The sequence below is a fragment of the Heterocephalus glaber genome, unplaced genomic scaffold (genome assembly GCF_053883595.1).
Source record: "Heterocephalus glaber isolate CG9 unplaced genomic scaffold, H.glaber_assembly_v1.0 deba00001564, whole genome shotgun sequence".
In the NCBI taxonomy this organism is placed as follows: Eukaryota; Metazoa; Chordata; class Mammalia; order Rodentia; family Bathyergidae; genus Heterocephalus; species Heterocephalus glaber.
In genome coordinates, this window is record NW_028258351.1 from 21,887,694 (window position 1) to 21,890,153 (window position 2,460).

The following is a 2,460-nucleotide window of genomic DNA, read 5'->3' on the forward strand; positions in this document are numbered from 1 at the left end:
TTAAAGATGTTTGGATATAATTAGAAATATTCCCTCTCCCATTGGGTTAAGTATATGAATCAATCTCCTATAAATAATTTGAGTTGTCGGCAATCTAAAAGTGATCCACCCTTGGAATAATGTAAGGTGTTGTGTCAAAGACAGCTACAGCTCTGAAATGCCTGCACTTTGTTGCCTCCTGCTCTTCTGTTTCACCCAGTTGCCTGTGTGAAGTCTTCTCAAGTGCCTGCACAATTGCCGTATTATACTAGGGAGAAAGTTTCTGCTACTCGGCTGAGTATTATAAAAAAGATTGTTGGTTCCTCCCAAGATGACATGATTTTTTTTTCCCTGCAATTTACTGTACTTTTTCAAAGGTGCTTCAAAACTTAATTTTAAAACTTGCTTCCTGAAGAGCTGCCAAAGATAGTGTCTTTTGTTTCTTCCACCAGTCATTTCATCCGCTGTTTCCTCTGATTCATTGTCAAGTCTTCCCATTCCCACTTCAGACTGGTTCCAAAATTGCATTGCCTTGCTGAGCAGAGATGTCCTCTTTCTCTCTCTTAAAAAAACTGCAAGTTGTTTAAGACATTCTGGTTTTTTCTACAATACTGAACATAAGAAAATATCAAAAGCAGGACATTTCTCTCTGTAAATATTAGCATGTATGACTTTTCTTCCATTAGCTACCCATGATATACATTTAACATTTTGCTTGAAAATAATACTTGAACATTGTTTTCTATTCTGACTTTTAATTTTAAACCATATTTGTTTTATTGTCTCTGTGGCGTGGTATCTCTGTCAGCATTATCTGGGCAGGACTGGGACCCAGTCTACCCTGTTTTGCCCCATTTCTGTATTATTTTACTGAAATTTCAATCACTATAGCAGAAATAGTTTGCCTAGTGAAAGCAGTATCTGGGGGTACTGGTTGTAATGGTCATATGATTTCATTACTGTAGAGACTATCAAATTTGTATTTCTCATCCCACAAATAAAGAAATTCAGATCCAAAGAATAGAAGACTCTCCACAGATCACACAGCAGTCTAGGTCCCAGTCATCTGACTCACCATCCAGTATGCTTGCTGGTGACTCTCTTCTACTTGGAGTTGATTAAAGCTGTTAAGAGGGGTCTTGCAGGGGATGTGCATCCAAGAGGGGCTTTACTAGCCAGCTCTTAGTGCATTTTGTTATCACAGGTACATCATTTTGCTTTCTTAAATGTCTGTTTCTTTATTAGGCATCTGTAAAATGTGAGTAATGATTCTCAGGAAGAAAGAACATTTTAATGATGCTCTTATCAGAATTTGATGAGAATTTGAAAGCAGCCTTTTGTCCTTCTCTGGACAAGCTTTTCAGCAGGTAGAAAGTAATACTTTGTTTTTGTCATTACTGTCAAGTTACAAGGCACTTCAGGATTAATGGGTGGTGTGGGAACAAAGTGAAAGAGGAGCCAAAACAGTGAGAAAAGCAATTCTACGCTCTTCCTAAGGCTGGCATGATGGTGTGAATCCAATTTACCTGTGAAATTGCCTCCACATGTCTTATTTAAATCATTCTCACCTGGTGCCATTTAAGTCAGGATATTCTTGCTTTCTCTTCAGATGGCAAGTTAGCGTTTAGGTTTTCCATGATGCTGTCAAGGAAGATTATATTCTTGGCTGTGTATCTCTGCTGTATCCAGTTTTAAAATCTTAATCCTCTAGGAAAACTACTGAGTAATGTGGATAGCTGCTATTTCTTTTTGTACCAAACTTGTATTCATGATCATGTGTGTATACATTTAAGTAATCTACTTTGAGATTCATATTTTACTGGTGCTTTTAGTATTATTTTGACCTCTTATGTGACTACATAGGTCACATAAGACTTTTCATGAAGTCTGGAAACATAGCCTTATAGCTCATTGATACCGATTATAATATATAAAATAATATTCTCTATGTTTCCAGACCTGATAGCCAATGTGTAGCTCTCACAGGGAGCAGGGCCACATCTCTGTCAAACCCATTAGCCAACGTGGATACTGTGGATATCTGTATGGTTTGCTGGTCTTGATGTTGAAAATATCCATGGCCAATTAAGAGTGCTTTATACTTGTGTTCTTTGTAACAGTAAGCAAGAAGTCATGATGCAGTTCAGTCTGAATCCCTTATGTGAAAATACAGCTAATGCCATCCTTTGTGTAGACCTAGAAAATTAGGTTCATGTTAGGGGAAGCAGGAGCTTTCTAGGATTTTACTATTCCCAGCAATCAAGAAAGGTTAGAAAGAAAAATAGCTGCCAGACTTCTATTTATCAGAAATAGGCTTTCTAGGTGACACCTTTATAGTTAAAGTATTGAAATAGACCTAAAATAATCATGGATACATAAATACTTCTCAATGGTAAGGTGAATGTGATTGTTCAGCAGCTTTCAGATTATTCAAACTTCGACAGCGCATGAGGAGAGAGAAAAGAAAGACGAGCCCAGGGA